This window comes from Odontomachus brunneus, unplaced genomic scaffold (assembly GCF_010583005.1).
Source record: "Odontomachus brunneus isolate Ranch 3 - 2012 unplaced genomic scaffold, Obru_v1 Obru_scaffold_028, whole genome shotgun sequence".
NCBI classification, from domain to species: domain Eukaryota; kingdom Metazoa; phylum Arthropoda; class Insecta; order Hymenoptera; family Formicidae; genus Odontomachus; species Odontomachus brunneus.
The window spans coordinates 291,194-303,165 of NW_022639478.1; the positions used below are offsets into that span (position 1 = coordinate 291,194).

The following is an 11,972-nucleotide window of genomic DNA, read 5'->3' on the forward strand; positions in this document are numbered from 1 at the left end:
TATTGTTTTGCAAAAGAATTATGTTTCGACGGTAACCATCTTGATCTCAACAGAAGTGATCTAAAATCAACATCGATACATTTTTTTTTATTTGTTAGAGTTATATTTATGTTTATAGTTATCGTCTTACGGGGCGAATTTTGAAGAAAACAATATTTCCCAAAATAGGAGTTATGAAAAATCAAATTTAATGTTCTTACTAAAAGAATTCGAATTTGTAAATTTAAATAAACGGAAAATGGTTAAGAAATTTGCGGGGAACCTTCATGAATCGATAGTTATAACTTTAATGATTAAAAAAACGTGTTGATCTTAGGTCACTTCTGTGTTGAAGTCAGGATGTTATTGTTGAAGCATAAATTTTTTGTAAAACAGAATCGAGATGGATATAATGATATGATGATCCATATTCATCAATTTTTTTAAATCAATATATCTTGTTAATGTAAGGTAAAAGTACCAATGCCCGGAAATGTACATAATCCTAAACAGTTTTGTTGTTTTGGTCTTAAAAAATATAAATATTTAAACTTCAGACATAAAAAATATACAAACATTGAATATATACATACATTCTGTGTTGAAAATTTAAATATTTACAAGACTAAAATAACAAGAATGTCCAGGATTAGATACGTTTGGGAATTGGTGCATTTATTTTATATACATAACAAGAAATTTATACTCCTATTAATTTACAACTTGTTATAAAACTCCCCAAACTTTACTCAATTTTTACTTCTGTCAGAGTTTTCTAACTCCTTGTGGAGGAATTTAAAATACTTTTTACTTTATCATTAATCGATACTTTATCATTAAATTCCTGGCATTTTTTTGTTCCCTGAAAGGCACGAACGAAACGAAAGGTTGTGCAAACAGTTGCTACACGCAAATGGGGCACGAATAAATAATATTCAAGAACCTTTTTCTTTTGCTCAAATCGGGCACTGAGTTCACGTCGATGTCGGTGCTGTGCTGTATAAATGCGGAGTACAAAGCGCGACGAGTGTCATGCAAACATCGAGGGGGAAAATCCACCGGAAACATTAGGTATACACAGGGACCGCACGTATGTCGAAGACGAAGAAAGTAACGCTCGCGGCGCATATAGTTCTCTCTGCTTTATTTTTAAACGTGCGCGTAGGTGATCACACCAGTGAATAACCGGTCATCTTTAACGTCACTACTATGTTTATACTTGCGGATGTGCAAAAATAACACAATAATGGTATCTCTTTTTTAAGTACGCAGACACGGTATTGCCAAATGTGGGGTATTAGATCATCTCATAAATAATGCAGGTCTCATTTGAGCGATCAAGCGATTAGCGTTGCTAATGAGACCGAAATATCACCTCGAGAGATAAATATTTCTGATGCATATAAATCAATCTCTTGGGAAATAATTTTATTTAAATATTGTTCTGTTTTTTAATCCTTCTTTCCTTTTTAAGCCAACATACATCGTTAAAAATGAAATAGTCACATGTAGTAGAGCTAATTACCGTTCACTAATGTGCCTGTCAGTTATTAGATTCGCACAAAGGAATTGGCGTTTTTCTACTCAATTCTGACTATTCGTAGAAAGTTGTCGACTTAGATGTTAAAGAGGAAACAAGAAGACCTCATTAGATGTGTGGAAAAAAAGCGAGACGATGTTCAGTCATAAAAATGATTAATGATCTTGCTCTTAATTTTATATGACAAACATGACAGACTTTTTACATCGACCCAACACAATGTCTTCATATTCGCATTGATTTAAAACGATATATTCTTCGCGTATGTCATTCACAAGTATGGGAGCCAACTGGTCCAAATTCAAGAGACAGCACTGAAGAATTCGAACGTCGATAAAAGCGTTCCTCGGAAACGGATGATAGATTACGATAAAATGCAATCTCTCGGGCGAACTGGGTTCCCGATAGGTCTCGTGTTCGCATGTACACACAGACACACCCATTCAAGTGTGGGTTGCCGAGAAAGGAAAGCGATTTTCCAGCGAAGCGAAATCCTCCTATCACTTATCTGTGCGAATATTTTTACTTTTATATCTGGTTAAGCCGTGCCGTTCTTGATATTGACGTTATTATTACTGTCGTGTCGTTCGTAGCGTATATCGTGAATTATCCGACGGGAAAAGCACTCGTAGCCGTCGAAAGTGCATCAGTCGCGCTTGCTTTCCACGCGATCGCTGCTAAATGTCCGCAATTAGTCGTCGACGTGATTAAAAAGCTCGTTGCGCGCGGTCTGGTGTGACTTAGTCGCCGGACATTTTCATTTACCGCGTGCCACTCTGCACTTCGCACTGTCGCACTGTGGCATTGTCGCGTGATGAATGGTAATCACCCGGCCAGTTTTCGCAAATAGCCCTCATTCGCGGGGGAGGAAAATCGCGGGGCTGTCATGCGACGAAAGGAAGCTAAATAAGATAATCGTCGGTTTGTGAAAAGGCAAACAAAAAGAATTATTTCTTTAAATCGTGTCTAAGTTAATTAAGCTACTTAGAGAAAGAAATAAGAAATAAGAATAAGAAATAAGAACTCGCAAACGAAGACATCAATCAAAAAATAGGAAAAAGGGCAATTCGAGTTCAAGCACAGGACTAATAGTGCTATATACCATATAGGTAAAAACTTTCCTTGTGTTAGGAAATCGTGTAATATTTATTGAACATGAATAATCAATATAAAACAATCATACGTTTCGGCTCAACCATGAACCCTCTTCAGTGATAATAAAACTCAAGGTTTACGACACGAACGCATTATAATTAGTAAAAGACCAGCGCAAATTGACATGAATGTTAGTCGCAATATTAAAGCCGACAAGATCGTTACCGAAATAATATTAAGTAATAAATTAATATTGAGAAGTAGCCGTCATAACTATAAAAAACATATAAAATAAAATAAAAATAAGTAAAATTGAAATATAATAAATAATTAAAACTGACAATATAAAATACCTTTGTTGAGTTCAGCTAAAAGTAAACCGATCCTGTCAACGATAACATCGCTACGTCTTCGAAATACAAATAATTTATAGATTTATATGCCTAGCATTAATATTGCAGAAACGACTTGTGGAAGAGAAAGAAACCAAAACAAAATTTATTTTCATAACAAGTAGCTGGTATTTTATCGATAGAGAACTCTAGAACTCTTCGGAGGGCAACCAGAACTCTACTCACTTTTTTCAAATTTTGAAAAAGTGGGGCCAACTTCACAGACGTGTTACGGCGCGCGCTTCTGCCCGAGACATTAACGCGCTCGTAAAAAAATTCAAAGTGTCGTAATGCGGAGATCACAATTTTTAACTGCACAGCAACCGAGTTGTATGCGCGACTTGCTCGACATCAGTTTTACCGGAACACGTGTTGGTCGTTACGATGCGGAGACGTATTCGCACGGCGCTTTACGCGATCTCTCTCTCTCTCTCTCTCTCTCTCTCTCTCTCTCTCTCTCTCTCTCTCTTCTTTCCTTTCCCTCTGCTGCTCTCTCTTTCTATTTTCAACTGTACCCAGTCGTAAAATAGTCGAGGAGTCGTAATTTGAATCATAGTATTTCTTCAAACGAGAGAGACGCACGCCGCGGGCGTACTTTGAGATACGCCGAGCTGCGGAGAATTCTTCTTTATGCGCACCGCTGGATATAATTAACACGACACTGCATATTTTTCTTTTCTCGCGAACATTTCAAGCGTCCGACGTTGCGAATATCACCGTGGAATTTGACCGAAACGATTATCAGTCGCGTGTTGTAATTGAGGGAACAGTTGGGTAAAGATTATAGACACGAAAATCGCGATTGCACAGGTATGATTTAGCTTTGCATGCGAATCGATCTTGCTAAGTGTTGTCGCATCATTAAATTACTAATATATGTAACACGAAAAGAAATAGCAAATTTCACTTTGATGAAGATCATTCTTCTCGTGAAAATCTGCTTCACCTTAATCAGGCTTTAATAAGTCGTACAGATAAATGCGTATTTCAATGCAAAGTTAAGTAGTGAAATTACAGATCGATTGTAATCGATAAAAAGCTGCGATATCTGTACGATTAATGTCGTCTCTCTTCAGGCGTATGCTTTAATAAAACTTTAATAAAATGTCCTTCGTACGAATTTAATGCGACAGTACGGTCACGCGGTCTCGCTTTATTCAAAATGTATTGTGTACTGTGATAATATCGAGCTGAGTTTTATCCGCGACGAAACAGTCAGTGGTAAAACCTAAATAAAAAGTATACGATGTGTAATACGCGGATTTAAAAGTATAATCAAGGTTATTCGTGTCGTCCGTCTATTCAACATTTGTTTTACAACACCTATCGTCTAATTAGCTTTCAAATTTAAATGCGTCGGCAGCTGCGACTGGACCTATTTACGAGGTATTAGAATGAATGAGATACGAGAGACGGATGAACAAATCAAGCACACGCGTTTTACTGCCACTCAAGATTAATTGTGCAATATCGCTTACTCCATAGATTTATCGCGCGTCGTTCTTTTCGTATATATATACGTTTGTTCATGATATAAAATTTTTTATGGCTGCAAAGATATCATATCAAACTTTGCTCAGACAATTTCTATCTTTCCTCTCTCTTCTCTGTCGTACTAATTTATTAGAATGTACAGAAAATTGAGCATAAGAAGAGATCCCTTCTCTCTATAACATTTGCAAATTTGTACTTTCTTTCTTATCGTCTCGTTACTCAATTTTCGTATTGATTTTCGAGTTTTCTTTGTTGCAAAAACAAATTTTTACGTCGTGTAATAAGCGCACGCAAGTCGTTTGTGTCAGAATCACAAACATATGGTGCCAAGGTAAAGTCATATAGCAAAATCATATAGAAATACCGTTTTTTCAGATACACTGACTCGACCATGTATAAAGACATGTATAAGGGCCTTTAAGATGCCCTCCAAAATCGCATCAACACACTCCGTCTCATGCGTGTGCATCTCTAGAGTGTGGACTTTGTTCTGCTTGCTTCTATCTCTGTAATAGTCGTCTTGCTACTCGCCTAGACTGTGGAGTCCGCTTTGAACGATCTTTCTTTGAGTACAGAGTAAATACAGAGATAGAAACGACGCTTCTCTGCACATGAGCGCGCAAGAGCGAAGGAGGGCAAAAGGTGTACAACTAGGATTCATAAATTGCCTTTACACTTCCGATATCTAAAGATTTAGAATTTCTCGATCTGGCGGCATCGTCACGATTATGGCCGTTTCTATTTCGGGTCAACTTAACCGGCTGGTTATTCCAACGGAATTGACCAATCGTACTTGTTAAACTCCGTTGGAATAACCAACCGGATTTTATAAAGTTCAACAAAGTGTAGTGATATTTTTGTTTGCAATCAGATTAACAGGGACAGCGCGAACGCAGTCCCTACTACCAAAAATTATACGTCCGAGATATCCACATTAGGGATATTCGCAAGGGTCAGCTCGACCTAAGTGCAATGGAAGAGCCTCGCCCTGGAGGAACCGCCTTATTGATCACGGTAACCTCTACGCCAGGTAAGTATGCTTTGCTTCGTCGCTCGGCCCCTTTTATAGCATGCTCGATCAAATTTTTACTGCGAGAAAACGTCGCTGAGCATGCGCTGCGTAGCGTAGAATGTTCGAACTAACCGGCTCTCATAAGATTGCCGCGTGTTTTGAACTGCGAAGCTTGCCTCGTTAAGCGCGGCATACACTGTTCACGGTAACTTACAAATTATTTTTAAGAGAAGCCCGTAAAGATTTTTAAAAATTTAAAAGAGGGAACTGCTAATTTTGAAATTTGCATTTAATAAGTAAAACTATAGAGAAGAGTGAGAGAGAAAGAGTGAACATGTAACAGAAATAAGTGAAATTAGATATAAATCTCTACAACATATAATATTTAGATAATTGATAATATATGAAAGAGAGAGAGAGAGAGAGAGAGAGAGAGAGAGAGAGAGAGAGAGAGAGAGAGAGAGAGATCACAGAATCTTTACATTAACGTATTTCTATATATATACCGTATTTCTATATATTAACAATCAATATAATCTTATTTTTCGATAAGTAATCATTTTGTGCTTTAATCTTCTAAGAAAAAATTGGTAAATCTGCTAAAATTATAATTATTTTTAGCCTTATTTTTTTATAGTAAAATAGTAGTCTGTATAAAAAGTTAATATCATTAATATTATGATAAAATTTAATTAACAAATAGTGTTATTTATAGTAATTATTTATCTATGTGATTATATATATAGTTACGAATATCAAAATATTGTTCTCTTAGTGTAATAAATATTAAAATTAATTGATCGAATTACGTTGAATTACGTTTTTAAGATTTTCAATGTGCCAAATGTAATAAACGATGTGGATGTATAGAACCTTTAATATTCATCATGCACTACATTTATCGCAAATATCGCAAGGTGAAATTTGCAATGGTTTAAATTCGCTCCGGAAGAATCGTAACGACGCCTTTCGCGATTCGTCTTGAAAAATACGTGCAGGCGCGACAACCGACGCTTATTTATTGTATCTGCGTAGAACGCGGCCCCGAGTGTCGATTGGAGAACGAGCTGGCATGTTCAAGCACTCGAGGTACTAATTAGCCCTAATTGACCAGCGGGAGGAGCAGACAACGCACAAAAGTGCTGCGACGTGTAGCGCGAGTAACAACCAGGATAAGACCGTCGCCTTGCTGCGAGCAAGGCTGCGTTCTAACCCGACCTGGAAATTGCTTAATTTTGCAAGAAACTGGGCCAACTAAGGCGCTTGAGAAGCCGGGAGCTGTAGAACCCTGCACAATGGAGTTTTGAGGGAATGAATAAGTGAGAGAACGGGAAAGAGATATCAAGACTTGTCGTCATTATTCAATGAGATATTTGAGTGAAACAGAACGAGCAGAATATTCAGGAAAGACGTTGCGAGCAGAATTCTACCTAGAATAAGATATTCGATCAATTCCAAGAGAAAGAGCGAGATTGGACTATCGTATTTTTTCAAACTATTATTTAGTTTTGTTGCTTTGTCGTTCCGAATGTTTCGTCAGTCGCGACGAAGGAAGGAATATTTTCGCACTGTGCACGAGCTCTTGAGCGGCTTGGGCGCGATCAAAGTGCAACTTGTTCGAGCCGAGCTCGTAAACCGTGACCGTGTCCGGTTCTGTCGGGAAAATTTTCAGCGTTGCAGTGTATTTTTACAATCGCGTGTTTACAGAATAAATTTGCATAGGGTTAATGCTGGAAGAAATTCCCCACTTACGCGCGTGAGACGCGCGGAGAGCGGCGAGGCACTTCTTTGTGTCTGCGATATCATATTCTTAGTTGTTGGCCGTTAATTTACATACAACAAAAGCAAAGTACACCGGTGGAAGGCCTTGGTGAGAGCTGATGCACAGCACGAGCCACGGTGTGCAGGTCCGGCCGTTGTGTTTTGGATTCGACGTTGTGTGGGCGGAAAATCGAATGTGCGTCGCCACGGAAAAGCAACAAAAATAAATAATAATTTGAAAAAATACGATAGAGTCCAATCTCGCTCTTCTCTTGGAATTGATCGAATATCTTATTCTAGATAGAATTCTGCTCGCAATATTTTTCTTGAACATTCTGCTCGTTCGGTTTCACTCAAATATCTCATTGAATAATGACAAGTCTTGATACTTCTTTCTCTCACTTATTCGTTCCCCCAAAACTCCAGCAAAATTCCTTCAGTTCCCTCAGGATTTATTTGTCCGTTGTCCTGAATAAATTTTTGTTTGAAATTAATTAAACAGGGATAGCGCGAACGCAGTCCCTACTACCAAAAATTATACGTCCGAGATATCCACATTAGGGATATTCGCAAGGGTCAGCTCGACCTAAGTGCAATGGAAGAGCCTCACCCTGGAGGAACCGCCTTATTGATCACGGTAGCCTCTACGCCAGGTAAGTATGCTTTGCTTCGTCGCACGGGTCTTCTTATAGCAGTGGCTGTCGAAATTTGTGTGCGAGAACCTGCGCAACGTAGCGTGAAGTATCTCAACTAAGCTCCCCTCGCAGAGTCCCCGGAGGGTCGTCCCATTATGACGTCCTGTTATGGGGTCATGCTTTCACGAGGTTAATCCTTACCAGGCGCGTAGACGTGCGAAACTTTTCCCGAATACAACGTGTAATTTTTATCTTGGAGAAAGACGACGGAGCCCGCTTGCTTCTTCGCAATGCTTGGTAGTGTTGCGCAAGACCACGCATGATAAAGTATAAACGAGGCTCCTTTCTTTTTTTTTTCAATTGCTTTTTCTGTTCGTTCAAATTTGAGTAATGCGAACGCTGGCTTATCACGCTCGCCAGATATTTCATATAACTCTCTGCGCCGTGACACATATTTTTTCGACTGATCAATAATGCACGAGTGTTCATGGACGCGCTCCAATAATCCGTTATCTATGCTATGTTACCGCGATAAACTTTCGCGGTGTATTACTTTAACAGGGTTTTAGTATAATCGCTCATGAGACTCGATTTTCTTTTTCTATTTTGCACGGTTGAATAACTTGACTTTATTAATTTTTGTTGAATAATGAGCGGATAATTGTTGGTTTACTTAATTCTGCTCAGTAAATGATTCAGTCATTTAATTTTAGGTAATCGGCGCAACATGAACGCTCGTTCATATCGTGTAAACGCCGCTCGGCTGATAATTTATAATTAACATATCTTCGCCATCATCGTTTATCTGGAAAACCGCCCATAGGCCACCTTATAATTTCAATGTTCTGTGTTGTGAAAACGGATTTCATGTCTGCCTATGTCCAATGAAAAGTTATCGCTGTCACGCACGAAGTCAGTCTGTCGTGAGAATCGATGCATCACGCATACGTGAAGCGCAGTAGCGAACGTGTCAATTCTAAGACTGACAATAGCCGGATTGCTGACACACGAAGCCCTACCTGACCTGACCTGTTGCACAGTGCTGCTACACTCAGTCATCCCATGGGTCACCCCATTGAAGTAGCTCCTAAGGCAGGGACTGGTTAGTTCGGATATTACACGCTACGTAGCGCAAGTTGCAACGGCTATTTCTCGCATTCCAATTCTGACCAACTATGTTATAAGAAGACCGCAGCAAGGGAGCAAAGCATACTTACCTGGCGTAGAGGCTACCGTGATCAATAAGGCGGTTCCTCCAGGGTGAGGCTCTTCCATTGCACTTAGGTCGAGCTGACCCTTGCGAATATCCCTAATGTGGATATCTCGGACGTATAATTTTTGGTAGTAGGGACTGCGTTCGCGCTATCCCTGTTAATTGATTGCAAACAGAACTTTGTCTAGGGGAACAAATAATAAATCCTGATATGGATTCATCTTGCGAAAAGATTATAAGTAGAGAGTGGAGAAGTGATCATGATTACTATACATTAAGATTCGAATCAGCATGAACATCAAGTAGAATTTGATTTTTTAGGCTTTCGCTGTGTTCATGCATATTAGATTTGGTTTGAATCCGCGCGTGGATTCATCTTTGTTTGATTCCGATGTTTCGCGAGCATTTCAGTCCGCTTCATCAAGGAGGAACGACCCGATTCATCCGGAAATCTAATATACACCGCGAAAGCCTAAAGAATCAAATTCTACTTGATGTTCCAAATTTTGTTTGAAACTGATGAAGCGGACTGAAATGTTCGCGAAACATCGGAATCAAACAAAGATGAATCCACGTGGCTCAAACCTGGAAATCAAATCTAATAAAATCAAGTAGAATGTTTGAAGAAGAGAATTACAAGTCCACTCTTCGATATTACTTCGAATTTGTGTTTCGCAAATTCGCATCCAAAATTGAAGTTACCGTACTGGCTTCCATCGGATCCTTTGTGTTTTCTTTTTCTTCTGCCGGAAATGAAATTATTAACATAATACATGCTAGTGAGCGCATTAATTGTAAAATTGAGAATAGGCAAATACTTCAATGTATCATTTCTTGATAGTTTGATAAGTTTACATGTCCCTGTAGTGAAATTGCAAAGAAAATCTCATTTAATTAAAAGAGTAATAAGGTAAATGTCCCGGTAATTGAACAATGTCCCAATGATTGGTTACATTAACAATAGATTAGTTAATGTATTAACTAATGATTAAACATTCATCGAATAACATTGCAAATTGGCAGAAACAACTATCCTTCAGCAAAATCCCCAAAAATTTGTTTAGAAATATAAAATATAAATCTATTGTTAATGTATCAATCATTGGGAAATTGTTCAATTACTGGGACATTTACCTTAGTGTATAAGTTAGAGGAACACTTGATCGCGTGGAGTATATATTATATTTATAAGAATACGGGTGGGTGCGCGTAGAAGGACACGTCGTGTCGAAGATCATCGCTCTTTTCGTTCTCGGTTCGTCACATTTCTCACGCCATTCACGGTTTACGCACCTGTACATACTTCTCCATCCGGTTGGATTACACCTGCGCATGTGTTATAATGTGCAGACGCGAAATATTAAAGGATACTTCAGGACGTGTTTTCCAGCGCGTCGCTGTGTACGCCTAATGGACACATCTTAACGTATTCCGCTTGCATATCTTAATTTCGCAGACGGTCGCGCGACGATGACTCGAAGTAACGTTACGTAAATTTTCTGTGATGCGTGATGTATTAAAGATTTACAGGGCCGGCTGGCCTTGGCTCGCGTTCGATCCGCCGGCAGTCGCTAACTGGTGCGTCTTCGCAGTCGAATCGTTATATTGGAGGCCTCGTTGCCTTTAATTGAGAAACTCCTCGCCGAGGAGGACATGATATTTACGTTCGCGATATCTCCCGTATCTACATAGCCGAGTATATATACAGGGTGTGCCAGCTCAATTTTATAATCTCCCGTGAAGGTTTAGAGCGGACTGAGGTAAACACAAAAGTCTTGTATCGTTTTGCGATATTCGCAACAATTGTCGAGATATTAATTAAAGAATATTTGTAAATAATGACGATAAGTCCTCTACTATCTTGCTTATGACCGTGTAGATTTTTAGTTATTAATTAAAGAAAAATAATACGTTATCGCGCAAAATCGTGCAACAATGATCTTCGGTTAATAATTAGAAATTTACATGGTTATTTGCAAAATGGTAGAGGAATTTTTTGCTCAGTTTTGACCTAATATACAAGCATACGATGGCGGGTGTCGCCACTACACTCATTTACACTGAGAAAAAAATACTTGAAAATTTATTTGTAGGCAAAAATTTATTTCACAGAAGCAAATTTTATTTCTCAGAAATATATTTTATATCATGGAAATAAATTTTGTATCATACAAATAAATTTCTAAGTATCTTTTCTTCAGTGTGCCATGTCACGTGATCACTCAAAAATCTTCTACAATGAATATCTCGATCGTTATTGCGATTTTCGCAAAACGGTACTGGATTTTTTCGTTTATCTCAACTCGCTCTATGTCCTCAGATACGTTGTCTCTGTACGAGAAATTATGAAATCGATCTGGGACACCTTGTACAATAGGTTACGCACAACAGGCGTTTACTAATATAAAAATTCACGCAAGCGAAAGCTCGCGGATAGCAAATACGTAGAAGCACATGTTGCACTTTTCGCAAATATTTATCATTATGCGCAGTCGCGTCGGGCCTATTTCCGTCGCGCATCTTTATCGCCCGTGTGATACATGGCTACTTATCATAAGTCACAGTGATGTCGTAGTTGGAATTTTTTTCACTCGCGCAGACGTGTTTTATACATCCGGAGGGTCTATTTTTACATAACTTTGCCGCGTACGGAGTTTTTTCTCAATCCTATCGAGTTGCACAGATCGGGAGAATCATACTTTTGTGTCTCTTACAATCTCAACTCTCTCTCTCTCTCTCTCTCTCTGCTCCCTTTTTTCTCTATCTTTCTCTCTTTCTGTCTTTGTTTCTCTGTCTCTATCTTTATCTCTCTCTCTCTCTCTCTCTCTCTCTCTCTCTCTCTCTCTCTCTA

At 38.7% G+C, this 11,972-nt stretch overlaps 3 non-coding genes across 3 annotated transcripts; 1 reads left to right on the plus strand and 2 right to left on the minus strand.

Moving 5' to 3' along the window:
- Positions 1-5,376: 5,376 nt before the first annotated feature.
- Positions 5,377-5,538, minus strand: LOC116842970. Its single transcript, XR_004377806.1, has one exon. It is a non-coding gene; the product is annotated as a U1 spliceosomal RNA (small nuclear RNA).
- A 2,234-nt stretch (positions 5,539-7,772) lies between these two features.
- LOC116842971 lies at positions 7,773-7,934 on the minus strand. Its single transcript, XR_004377807.1, has one exon. It is a non-coding gene; the product is annotated as a U1 spliceosomal RNA (small nuclear RNA).
- A 1,183-nt stretch (positions 7,935-9,117) lies between these two features.
- LOC116842972 lies at positions 9,118-9,279 on the plus strand. Its single transcript, XR_004377808.1, has one exon. It is a non-coding gene; the product is annotated as a U1 spliceosomal RNA (small nuclear RNA).
- Positions 9,280-11,972: the final 2,693 nt, after the last annotated feature.